This window comes from Pararge aegeria, chromosome 20 (assembly GCF_905163445.1).
Source record: "Pararge aegeria chromosome 20, ilParAegt1.1, whole genome shotgun sequence".
NCBI classification, from domain to species: domain Eukaryota; kingdom Metazoa; phylum Arthropoda; class Insecta; order Lepidoptera; family Nymphalidae; genus Pararge; species Pararge aegeria.
In genome coordinates this window covers 15,579,873-15,592,356 of record NC_053199.1, presented here as the reverse complement: position 1 = coordinate 15,592,356, position 12,484 = coordinate 15,579,873, and the positions used below count along the sequence as shown (strand labels likewise).

At 35.4% G+C, this 12,484-nt stretch overlaps 1 protein-coding gene across 2 annotated transcripts in view; it reads right to left on the bottom strand.

Moving 5' to 3' along the window:
• The window catches only part of LOC120632494 (putative GPI-anchored protein pfl2), a 96,169-nt gene that overhangs the window by 39,014 nt on the left and 44,671 nt on the right, over positions 1–12,484 (bottom strand). The window contains exon 2 of one of the 2 annotated variants that reach the window (XM_039902301.1): positions 8,273–8,293. The exons of the other annotated variant lie outside the window; for it this stretch is intronic. The gene's annotated coding sequence lies outside the window, so the exon portion shown is untranslated. The remainder of the gene's footprint in view (positions 1–8,272; positions 8,294–12,484) is intronic. 2 annotated transcript variants of the gene reach the window in all.

The window sequence follows — 12,484 nt, the reverse complement described above, 5'->3', positions numbered from 1 at the left end:
CGACTAAGACGACTATATTATTCTAAAAACTAGATAGCTTAGTTTATTAAAAAAAAGTATAGACAAGACTTTTTTTTATACAGAACAACTCATTCTGGATTGTTTATGTGGAACTTGCAACCAATTAAACCTCTGTGCGTATATCTTGAAGAATCTATAGGTAAGAGTACGAGATGCATTGCGTAGTTACCGCAATATCGTAAAGCTTTTGACCCCCAATGTATGGTGGGTCCCATCGTCGTCGAAGAATGGACCAATCCATTACCGGCTTACTAAAGGGCACGGGTCTCCCCCCACAATGAGAAGGGTTTAAGTTGTCCCCACGCTGGCCCAGTGGTGGACCACGGCCCATTTGTGGACTCCACACACCTTTGAGGACATTGTGGAAAACTCTCAGGCATGCAGGTTTCCTCTCGTTGTTTTCCTTCGCCGTTGAAGCTAGGATATCTTAATTGCCTAAATCGCATAAAACTTACAAAAATTAGAGATGCGTGCTGGGATTCGAACTCGGCTCTCCGAAAGTGAAATCGAAGTCCTACCCACTGGTTTATCACCGCTTCATATTTCATATATTAAATTGACCAGTTTTTTATTATATAGAAACAAAGTTATATTGTTACATTGTTACAATGTTAAATCACAGAGTAATAATTTAGGCGTTGTTGTTAAAACGTTAAAAATAATGGTGGTTGAGAAAATATGTTTTTTTCTTCAATACAAAATTAAACGATTTCATAGATTTACATCGACGCAAATTTGAGACTAAAATATTGAAAACAGTGAACGCAATATTATGTTCTACATGTTTTTTTTATAAGCAACGTTTCCACAATAATAAAAAGCGGCGATGGAAGCGGTGATAGCGCATTGGGTAGGAGCTAGACTTCACTTTCGGGGGGCCGAGTTCGAATCCCAGCACGCACCTCTAACTTTTCTAAGTTATGTGCGTTTTTAGTAATTCAAGTGTCACTTGCTTAAACGGTGAAGGAATAAATCGTGAGGAAACCTCAGGCATAGAGGTTCTACATAATGTTCTCAAAGGTGTGTGGAGTCCACAAATGCGCACTGGGCAAGCGTGGTGGCTGACGCCCTTACCCCTTCTCATTGTGAGAGCAGACCCGGTAAAGGGTAGATGCGATGATATCCACAATCAAAATACACACTGTACGCACATTTCACTACACAACAATTCACAAACAATTTCAATTTGAAACCACTTATTGCACTTGGGTTAACATCTTCGGCCGAACTTGACATAGTTGTCGCCGTGGATCGTGGACATATTGCCCGAGCGTTGCGTAAGCGGGCCACAACTCAACACTTCCTTATTAGCGTTGTTTGTGATTGCTGTGAGCTGGTGCGTGTTCAACTTTCTCTAGTTATGATTGACAAAAGCAGGCATTCCTTTGTGCGTAAGTATTTAGTTCATTCATTATCATCTCCACCCATTATCGGCCCACTACAGGGCACGGTCGTACTCCCACAATGAGAAGAGGTTAAGGCTGTAGTCCAGCATGCTTGCTCAGTGCAGATTGGTGGACTCCACACTTTGATAAGAAGAAGAAGAAGAAGAAGAAGAAGACGAAAAAGTCTTTATTGCACATACAAATAGAACCCAGGTTAGCAATAAAAAAACGAAAATAAACATATGCACAAAGGCGGCCTTATCGCTTGAAGCGATCTCCTCCAGACAACCTTTGGTTGAAGAAACATATTAGTGAAAACGGGATAGTGCAATACCCAAATTGTGCTAATTATATACATTACATATACAATAAATACTAATACTACATACATATAGTTAAACATATATATATGTATATATCCATATACATATATAGAAATATATATTTATAAACGTTTTTTTATTTAAAAATACACATAAAATACATAGATATTTTACTACATATTACACAGGAAATAGTCTTTTAACCGCGATTTAAAGATGTTTAATCATTTGGACTGTCTTATATCCCTCGGCAGCTCATTCCATAAGTTAACCACCTTTACCGTAAAAGAATTGCCATATGCCAATGAACGACTAGCAGAAACGTGTAACAAGCTGTCATTATTAGCTCGCAGATTTAAGTGAACATTGCTACAAAGAAAGGTGAATCGCTCTTTTAAATATGGCGGCGTTTGCGGATAATATAAAATGGAGTAAAGGAGAGAAATAGCGTGTAAGGTTCTACGAGAACGAATTGGTAGCCATTGGCAGTAGCCGAAGATTATAGAGAACTATTAGACATGCCAGTTTCCTAACCATGTTCTCACTGTTAAATCTAGTGATATTTAATTGCTTAGCCAGCGCAGTAAACCCGTGCCCGGTTGTTGTTGTTTTTGATTTGGCATATTTTTACGTCCGACTGCCGGTTTGGCGTCAACCTTTTTAGTTGGTGGAATGACTACCACCTTTCATTCCCTCCCTGTCAGACTCTTTTGGAGAAGATCCTCTTCGCATTACAGTCGTTGCCTCCACCTTAGCTGCTATATAATTTATTAATGTAACCTTCATTTTCAAATCTAACTTCTGTCTAACTTTCTTTTCTGTATTAATTTCTGTTAATCTTTATAACTACATTTCTTTCTTAAGTGGTATATAAGCATATTTATGGATTCATTCATTGACTTTCATCTACTGAGTATTTGATTAAATAATTAAATTCCCATCCAAATGCCGAAACCGTTAACATAATTGCGTCAATACTGTGTAAAACTACAAAAACATTTCGTTGACCAACGTAACTTGAATAATGTAATCACAGTCTTATGCAGGCCTATTTTATCATCTTAAAAACAACAGAAACAAGGCATTGTTTTTTGGCCCCTTCGTTTACAAAACGTTTTTCACGGTTTTTGTTCGATTTGCCAATTATTTTTTTTTTGGGAAAACATATTGCGCATTTGCTTAGAAGCTTTATTTATGACTAACAACTATTCGGCACTCTTTGCAAGCAGAATTTCTGTTTTCCTATGTTATTACGAGATTATACCCGTTTTCACTAACGACGAACTAGATAATGCCTAAGTAACGCCTAGACATACATTTACCTTTCAACAATCGATTTTCGCTAGTTGACTCATATAACCTAACTTGTCCTCGATCCTTGCAACAAGGTGTATTTTGTGTTTGTATTATCATATTTTTCATCCGGCCTCGGAGGCGTGTGGACTAATAACACCTTCCGAAACCCCGTCACACCAATCGTCGCCTAGGCCGAGGTTCAGCTTGGAATCATAGATCTCGCGCCCTCAGGCCCACGACCGCTTCGCTTCTTCGAAAGGTTAACACCCTAAGGTTCAAACTCTTCCTGGCAGACCCACATTCCGAGGTACGCCAACAAGCCTGCGTTACGCTGTTATAATTATAGTTGTGTGTTATAACATGTTTTTTATAAGATTTATCGACGATATACCTTCCTTCTGTATAATATTCATACTATTTAGGCATTGAATTAACATGCTTCCAAGTCTTTATCCTTGTGACTTAAGAATTGCTTAAAATCCCGTCGGAACTCAACGATAGATAATGCTCCTTTACATTGTGTTTAAAAGAGTGCACCGATCGGCAGTGTCTAATATGTTCTGATAGTTTATTTAGTAGGGCTAAGATAATTATGTCTACCCATTATCTCGTTTTATCTGGTTATCGGGTTTATTATGTTTTATATAAAAAGCATTCACAATCCGAAAAAAAATTGGCAACTATTTGTGACTAGACAAGACCGGAGTAAAACGAACACGGGACCTACACTCATTAAACCACAGCGCCCAATACTCCGCCAGGGACAATGTCATAATTACAAATTTCGCAATACGTACCAAGCCCGGTTGACTTTGTTTTTAGTGAAGTTCTTATTAGACCATGGATTAATAGAAATTATGCTCCATAAATAAAATAAAGCAACCAGTTGCGCAAAGGTTATTATAATAACCTTCGCTATCCATTCTTTTATGGTTAAGGCATTTTCGAGATTTATTGTGCACAGTGCCTCTAGGTATACAATGAACCAAATCTCTTGGAATTACTTAAGAAAACTCGATTGGCAAACCATGCAAAAACTTAATAAGCATTCAATTCTGCCAATAAATGGATGAAAACCCAGTGCTATGAAATTTTGAATTAACTTGCGTAAGCATTTTTTTAATTGTTGACAGATTTGTGATCTAATCAAAATGTTTACATTACTTAGTATGACTTTTAAATACAACACGATATATGAATTACGAATCTAAAGTAATATTTGTGGATACTGAAAAGTTAATACCATCGCTTAAAGCATTTTTATTTTTGTATTGTTAATTTTTGTTTTAGAAATGTAATCCTTATTTTAAAGACTGCAAGGTATGTAATTTGTAAATTATACTGATCTAAACGTACCGTCACTCAAGGCATTAATTTTGTTTGTTAGATCAGTCACCAAGAACTTGGGCGAAACTAATTTGAAAATCCTTTATATAGTTATGGCAGTTTTCACTAAACCTAGGCATCTTCTAAATCGAAGGTCTCATGATTAAGATGTCGTTAGCAAAAAATGTTTCAAGAAATCTTAGGTGATAACTATTAGTGAACGGTTCATGTATGTCTAAGAATCTCCTTAGGTTAGGCGTTACTGATTTAGGCTTTGCGTTGTTCGTCGTTAGTGAAAACGGCAATTAGTCGCCTGATGATGAAACGATATGCCGAACTACAGGTATATAGAAACTAAAATGTAGAACAGATACTAGTTAAAATAGAGATCAAATAGAACCCTTATTTGATTTATTTACGAATGGAATATTTAATTTCCCAAATTCTACCCTTACGGAGGTAAAACACCTACAAACGCCTTGGGCGAAACTAATTTGCGAAACCTATAAAGTGTTAGTCGCCTAACATATAGTAACCAAAAGTTACGATATGCCAAACTATTGATTGAAAACTCAAAATTTGAAACATTACTTAAACATTTATTGAAATAAATTAGGCCTAATTAATAAGCACTTTTGAAACGTAAAATCAGTCTGTTTGTAGTGACTCTACCACGGGTTTGGAAGGCAGATTCCACTGAGAATAGCCGGCAAGCAATTCAGCAGATTGCTCTTTTCCAACATCATTTTAAAGTTTAACAATCTTTAGAATTTTTCTGTTTTGTGAGAGATGAGAGCGGAGTGGCCTACTTCCAAGCAGCCTTGTCGTTAAGGAATTAAAAGTGTAGTGATTACGTACATATATTTACAGTCTAAAATCTAAAATGAATGCTAGTTAAAATATATATTAAATTATAATAAGAGCATTTATTTGATCTATTTACGAATGGAATATTTAATTTCCCAAATTCAGCCCTTACGGAGGTAAAACACCTCCAAAGGACTTGGGCAAAACTAGTTTGACAAACCTACGCAGAGTTTAGTCGCCTAACAATCCTGCAGTTAGCACAAATGACACGGTATCGTATAATTCTATTCGTGCTCCTTTCGACCTCGATTGTTATCGTAGTCTGGCATAAGTTCAAATAGCTCAGCAAACTATAGTTCCATGTAACCAGCTGCATTGAATCTTCCGTGTTTTCCTAAGTAACGAATATAATAGAATAGTATAGAAATTATATTTGTCTGCATACATTTTGTAATGCGAAATTGTGTTTTTGGTTTTTTTTTCCTTCACACCCAAAAACCAATCGACTTGATTTTTGACATAGAGCTAGTTTAAAAAACGGAGTGTAACAAACTCGATTTACGAAAAATTTTCCTTGGTTCACGTTCTAAAAAATCGACTTGATTTTTGGCATAGAGTTATTTGAAAGGACGGAGAGTAACATAGGCTTCTTTTAGTCCTGGAAAAAGTCAAATTCCCAAGATCGTTGCCAATCGCAAATGCCTGTCCCAAGAAGCTACTCCCGCTTACCCTTATTTAAAATACTTTGAATTCACATAGGCACATAGGCTATACTGGAAATATTTATTTTCCCATTGCAAAGATTTAAATAATAATAGACTGGTTTCTGTTTCTGATTATAGAGCAAAAGATGGATGTGTTTTTTTGACATAGTAATAGTTCAGGGGTCAGACAAATACAGGCATACAAATTAGAATTATGATTATCACGCGAACGAAGTCGCTAGATAAACATAAATGTTAGTATAATGTTCTCATTGAGATATTATTTAAGTGCTGTATGTTTTTCAGCCACCGACGTATCGGTCCGGAGGAATGGCGGGCGAAAGCGTAAAGACGCGCCGGAGCGTGGCGTGGTGACGCGTGCTTCATGCTCTGGAGATATGCTATTGTTGAGGCTAGCGTACGTACATACTACAGCTATTACGTCTCATCTCATATATTTATAAATATATTTGAGTATATATTTATGAGAGGCGTATGTATATATTTATAAATATATAAACATGCTTATAATATCCCTATCAATGGGTAGTTGAAATAAAAACGAAATTGCATTTCTGTGAAAATACAAGAAACAACATTTAACGCCATTACTTCAGGTCTTTAAATCAAATAATTTATGCTTAAAATAAACTCTTAAACATCTTTTTTAATGTCACTTATGACTGTAAAATACACTGATGACTTTAAGAAAAGTTTCGATATACGTTCTTGAGAAAAGAATTCTTTACAAATATATGTATATGCACCACATGCCTCTCGTCGTGAGCAGTGGTTTACGCCATCAGTTGCCTTAAAAAGATGGCTATGTAGCGATAAGGTCGCCTTATTGTATACGTCGTGTAAATTTTTAAGTAAATATTTTTTTTAAATATTATATTTATTTTGGTAGTTACGTATTTATTTATTTGTATTTAGTTACAGGTACTGTTTTATATATATTTATTTAAGTAATTAAATATTTTTTATGGATATATGTATATATATATGCACCACCTACCTATTTTCTGTATTTGTTTTCTTCGCCAATGGCCTTGGAAGAAATCGCTATGAAGCGATAAGGCCGCCAAATTGTGTACATTGTTTTTTTTATACTTTTCTATTCACTCATTCATTCATTCATACTGAAAATAAAGTTGAAGGTTTGTTTTTTTTAAACACGTTAACATTGCGATCTACCATCATACTAGATTTAACAATTCTTCGTAATCGCCTTGAATTGTCTAAAAGAGTCAATGAAAAATATACCTTTACGCATTAATTTTTGCGAACGACCATTTGATAATGAATTTTCAACTTTCAATAATTATCTTCTATACATACCTACTTATAATAAAACTGTAACTGGAAGATTTCTGTACATTTGATATATATTGAAAATTTTGACCGGGGGATGCTTTATAATCGATACTGAGCCCAAAACAGATTTTTATTTATTTTTTGTCTGTCTGTCTGTCTGTCCGGGCATCACGTGAAAACTACTGAACGGATTAAAATAAAATTTGGTATACTGGTAGCTGGTATTCTGGGTCAACATATAGGCTACTTTTTATCCCGATAAACAATAAGTTTCCTCCGGGAAACGGGATGAAATTTTTTATCAATTTTACTTCATAGCTCCGTTAAATTGAACCGATTTTAATAATTCTTTTTTTATTTGAAAGTGTATACTAACAAGCATGTATTGTGTAATTTTAATGAAGATCTGATAAATATTGTTGGAGATAAAGAACATAACTCTTCACAGATACTAGCAAGTCGCAAGCCATATTGCACAACGATTGAATGCATGCGTACCATCCTATTTCAGTAAATTGGCTGAAATATAACGATGTTTTCTAAAGACGTCATGCCGACTTTTAAGTCACAAAATGCAGCGGGCCGCCCGGCCGCGAATAACATAGTTTGGAAATAAAACTGGACCTGGTAGCGTTGCAATTTGTTTCTAGGTTTTTTAAGATATTGAAACCTCTAATAACCGATTCCGTGCCGACGAAGTTGCGCGGGTTAGCTAGTTATTCATAAAATATTCATCAGTCATCTTAGTACCCATAACACAAGCTACGCTTACTTTGGGACTAGAAGGCGATGTGTGTATCTTCAAAGTATATTTAGAAAAACATTTTTTTTAAGTCGACTACTAGTTAGCTCTTTACCAATCTAACCTGGTGGTAAGTGATGATGCAGTCTAAGATGGTAGCGGGCTAACCTATTAGGGAGTGTGGTATTATCTGACATAGCAACGGCCTTTGCATTGCATTATTCCTTGGGGCACTACACAATAAATGACTAAAAAACTAATTTATTGACAAAAAAAGATTTCATCAAATTATTTTGTCTCTGGTTTGATAGTATCTATGATAATGTTAAAAGGCTAATATAAGTGATTTACCTCTTCCGGTATGTCGGCAACCTGTAACAAAAATATTAACAAAATTTATTACCTTCCATTAAACATAGTAATGTATTATAGTATATATTGATAAGGTGATTGCAATAATTAGGGTCGTATGAAACACTACTATTTGTTTATTATAGTATGTTACAATCCAAGTACGCAGGGAGTGCAAAATCGAAAATGGCTGGATAAAAATTATATTTTACTATAAGACAATCAGTATCTCAATTTCACTGGAAGATTTTACTTCTGAACTAATAATGGAAACGTATTGGCATATATAGCCAATACGTTTCCATCATTGTCAACTATAATTTTATCTTAAAAGTGTTACATTAATAAAATACAGTCTATCGAGAGCCAAAAAATGTTCACTGATTCTCTACATCTAAGAGTGACACAGACACTTGTCACGTAATTACTATAATTCCTTGTTTTACGTGGTGTTAAATTTTACGTCACAGAATGGGTTTATATGCCCTCTATTAGGACCTTAAATTACAATCGACTCCAGACCTTCCATAAATGAATCTTCCCGGGCAGTTTTAAATCTACACGTGTTACATAACTTCATATTTGTAGAAGTTTCGGTAGGTAAGAGTCGATAAGTGATGTTCATTTAAAAATATCGAACATACAAGTAAACTAATTAAAGTACTGCGTTGCATTAAAAATACAGTCCGTCCAGACCCAAATTCTCAATTCCTGATTCTACAAAAATTTAATCATAGCTCTCAACCAAAATTTTTGACGTTATTGTTAAAATTTCATGCTTTACACAGTGCCAAAATTAACGTCACAAATTGTATTTCATGCGCTATATAGATTTATATGCCGTGGTAAATATTACTCTTACTAATCGAAACCTTAATAGCATTGCCTTGTTATTAAGATTTCTATGCCTTAACTATATTCGACTTTTCCCGGAAAGTACTAACTCTGCACACCATGCAGACTTTGCGCGTAACATTTCAACGCACAAAGTAGAGTCAACAGATACGAGGTAATTCCAAGTGTTTGACATGAACATCGGTATAGCAATTGGAGTTTATGAGGTTGAATGGCCTACGGAGCCTTTGACCTGCTCCCTTCTCATATATAACACGAATACCGTAGTGTTCCGTACAATTTTTATATAGTTAATTGACACACCAAGCAGATTGCGCTCCTAATGGCAAGGAGAAAACCATTGGATAGAGGCAGGCGTTACTTTGCGGAAATCCATGTTATATTATGATAATTAAGCTTAATTTGCTATACTCCGCGAAAAGCAGGAGAATCCGTGTGGTGTAATTTATAATATCTGCAATCCTAATTATAATCCTAATCCTAGTTAAACAATTAACAATTATTCATTTTTCAATAATTGTTTTTGAGTAATTGAGTTAAACTACACAGATTCTCCTGCTTTTCGCGGAGTATAGCAAATTAAGCTTAATTTTTATAAGGAAAAAAACCATAGCCAATAAACAGAGCAACACTTCGCAGGGCATGCAAGGAACATGTCCTACAGATCGCAGCACCGAGTCCATCAATCTGAGGCGAAGGTGCATTAGCGACCCATTATCAGCCTACAGGGCACGGGTTTCCTAAAAGAATAATAATAGATTTATTTCAATTAACAGTTACACAGTAAATTACAAAATAGTACAAAATAAGGTAATGTGTTACATGAAACCCAAATTCGATAATACTGCTATAGTGCTAGACTGAGTCGCAGTTATTTAGCGCGTCTCTGGAACGAGAACCAACCAAATTGAATGCCACATCAAAAAACAAAATCATACGCAGACGAAGTCGCGGGCAACAGCTAGTAAAATTATAAAACAAGCAATGTGTCGTCTCTTGTTTCAAACGAGTCTCATTACATATGGACCTTTGAAAAAGTAGATCGAAACTGCAACGTTTCCGACTGATTCATCCCCTATTGCAAAAAAAAAACCTCCCCGTGGCAGTGTCGAGTGCAATGGTCTTATAAGTAGGACATCACGAGTTCGATCCTCGGGAGGGGCAATTCCGGAATTTATAATTTCTGAAATTCCTCTGAACTTCTGGTGAAAGGCTTCGTCGGAGATAGGTACCACCGTAGCGACAAAGCCGTAGCCGATTTTACCGTCCAGAACGATGGGGTATGGATTAAATATAACTGCCATTCCCCAAATAAGTTAGCCCGCTACCATCTGAAACTGCATCAGCACTTACGACATTGCAGGTTGTACCGACCCAAAATAAAGCAGATAAAAGACAAGAACAAGAACTTCTTTTCATAGCTTTTCTCTACCAAACGTGGAATCCATATAAAATAAACAAATATATTTACGTTCATGCCGTGGCAAGTAGAAATTGAAAATGAGGAATTCCTATTAGGTTTTTACATTGAACCCTGAAAACAGTTCATTCACCCTTCCAGTATACGTGGACAATATCGCTTGACTATTAATTTATAATTCGTGTTCGATCTATAATGGTGTTTACGAATCGGTTGTTTTCCTGTTTCACATTCAATTTTTACGCGGCCCATAATTATCTTTTATGAAAAAGTAATTGTTGTTCGTTTTATATCGGTTATTAGTAATCGTCTTATTTCCGATGACCTGTGATCGCGTGTGTTATGAAAATACCAACAGTCCACTTAATACTGGACGTTAATGATAGGTTGTATGTCTCGATTGATATATCGCATCGCCCGTGCAATTATCGATTTTTGTTCAAGCTTTTATTTAACTTGCTTCGTTCGTTTGTCCGTTTTATGTTTTGAAATATATATTTCCAACTCCTGCGGAACTGAAAAACAAGTGGAAACAATTTCAATGTTCACAGATTTTCCCCCAAGTGTGTATTTAAGGTGGGGGTGAGGAAAGGAGGCCTTACTGACTACCAATAGTTAAGGACTCACATAGTCCCTATACATTGTCGGCATTTACCTGTGATCCAGATCAAATGCGAAGTGAATAGAAATGAAAAGCAAAGAAAAAGTGCCTTGCTGCGTGAAATAGCGGAGGTACCTCTTATATTTCTTTATATTTCATATCTATAATCTCAGGTATATTTGTACAATAAGCTTTAGAAAATATATTTGGCAGACTAAGTACTAGGCTGACATAAAAAGCTGGGTATTCTTTAGGAGGCTTTCGAGGAAGCCATAAAGTGACTAAAATGAACACGAGTAACACAAAGCTTTTTATAAACTCGTACTTAGTGCCCAAAGTACGAGGCTGACATAAATAGCAAGGAGTGTATAAGAAAACTACGATAGAACGTCGAGTAGCTTTGTGGAAATTTCTCCATAAAAATGTCACCAAGGTCACGCTAGATTTATTAAATCCTAGCATATTTAGCAAAACGGTTTGATCTTGTACCTAAAGTATACTAGGCTAACATAAATAGCGTGGCATTGTGCAAGCGAGGTCCAGCCATTCAATCCGGTTTGATAGCTTCGTGGAGCTTATACTCTTTCCTACTTTGAACACAACTTATAATGTGCCATTAGTTATTCTAATTGTATGTGCATTAAATATTATAACGTATTTTCTTTGGTGAAGTTTTCAATGGATTTTTTTCAATCAAGGCAACAAAATATAATATAATTATAAATTAGCCCCTGATTCGAGCAATAAAAAAATCTCAAAGAACTTGTTTCTCTCTATAATCTCACTTTAAAAAAAATATTCATCACACTGATGATAAATCAAGCTGAGCCTTTGATGACTCCTTGGATTCGAGACACTTCAATGAATAGGAGGGACACTGTAGTTTTGTTACGACTTCGATCCGGACACATTCCATTAAATAAATTTGCCTATTTAATGGGTAAGGCTCCAACACCCAACTGCACAGAATGTGGTGTGGTGGAAGACGTGTTCCATATTTTGATGGAATGTGTTCGGAATGAGTCCATGAGACGTTCCATTTTTAATACAAATTGTATATACCAATCTATTGGCGGTATAAATATAGTTTTAGGAAACATATCATCCAAATTACCAAAAAACTTAATTGATTTATATAATGTAGCGGTAAGCTAAATATAATTAGTGGCTTTAACAGAGCGGCATAGTCGCATTGACGACAAAGCTCTTTAAATAAGATAAAAAAAAAAAAAAAAAAATATATATATATATATATTTCGATAACAAATTCAAAATCAAAATTTATTTATTTCTAGTAGTTCTACTTTATAAACACTTTTGCGACGTCAGTATGTCT